The sequence below is a fragment of the Mus pahari genome, chromosome 11, assembly GCF_900095145.1.
Source record: "Mus pahari chromosome 11, PAHARI_EIJ_v1.1, whole genome shotgun sequence".
In the NCBI taxonomy this organism is placed as follows: Eukaryota; Metazoa; Chordata; class Mammalia; order Rodentia; family Muridae; genus Mus; species Mus pahari.
Window position 1 is genome coordinate 5,618,445 of NC_034600.1, and position 1,323 is coordinate 5,619,767.

Here is a 1,323-nt window from a genome sequence, read left to right on the forward strand (position 1 = left end):
AAAAAAAAAAAAAAAAAGAGGAAAAGAGATTCTAGAATTTTCCAGATGGAACTGGCCATCTTTGCTGGCATTTGAAGCCGGATAGGACCATCCTGAACATCTGCCCTTGCAATGTCTATGCCTCTCAGAAGGATGGTGCTCACCCACAGCACAGAGTGGAATGTTCTAGGGCCAGGTCCCAGGCGTTTTTCTGACCAGATGAGAGACCCAGGTTTATGCAAAGAGGCAGCACAGATCTGTATGTTCCTGACTCTCAGGGACATGAAAGATGTGGACACAGCTCAGGGGCTGACCCAACTCTTGGGCCCTTACTTACCTTCTGCCCACTGTGACCTGAACCCCACACTGACTTCCTGATTGAAGCCTTTGCAGTCCCATCTGGAGATACTCAACACCGCTTAGCATACCCTGATCCCAGTCTTTGACCCCAATGCCCAACACGGCTGTCATTGTGCTGCCCCATGCTGGGTCAAAAGCGGAGTATGCCACCATCAGAAAAGTGCATGTCACACTGCAGCACAGCACCACCCCACCTGGAAGGAAAGCTATCCCCCCAAACACAGATAATTACAAAAGTTTACAAGACAGGGAAACAGAGACCACTCTGCACAGCTGGAGGGAACTTGTAATCGCACAGTGCTGGGGAGAACAGCCTGTGGGTCCTTAGACGGCTGATCATGGAGTAGCATAATGGCAGGTCTCCTCCCAGATATACCCCAGAAACATCGCAACAGCACATGTGGGGCAAGCACCATTCACAATTATAAAAGCAGAAGCAGCCAAAGTCCCTGCAGGTGGATGGGCGAGCTCATTTAGGCTGTCCTCGCAGCAGGTGGTCAGCCAGCCACACCGGTCTGTAGTTCCAACACACTTTACCATCAGGGAAGCCTCGTGTCCGTGAAAAACCAGATGCCAAAGACCCCACGCCTCCAGTTCTACCCACAGGAAGTACTCGAGCAGACAAGGCAGAGGCAGGAGCAGGAAAATGCAGTGAACCTGGGAGTTCAGGAGCACCTGCTCATAAGAATGTTCTAGAACTAAACGGCAATGGTAAGTGAACAACTGTGTAAATTCACTACAGCCATTGGACTCATGTGAATGGATTCATGTAGTCTAGTGTGGATGAACTGCACAGAATACAAACTGTCTGAATAAAACAGTCATAAGAATAATTCACAGGCTGGTGAGATGGCTCAGTGGGTAAGAGCACCCGATTGCTCTTCCGAAGTTCCGGAGTTCAAATCCCAGCAACCACATGGTGGCTCATAACCATCCGTAACAAGATCTGATTCCCTCTTCTGGAGTGTCTGAAGACAGCTACAG

At 49.7% G+C, this 1,323-nt stretch overlaps 1 protein-coding gene across 1 annotated transcript in view; it reads right to left on the minus strand.

Moving 5' to 3' along the window:
• The window catches only part of Slc6a19 (solute carrier family 6 member 19), a 20,286-nt gene that overhangs the window by 6,091 nt on the left and 12,872 nt on the right, over window positions 1–1,323 (minus strand). The gene's annotated exons all lie outside the window — the stretch shown is intronic.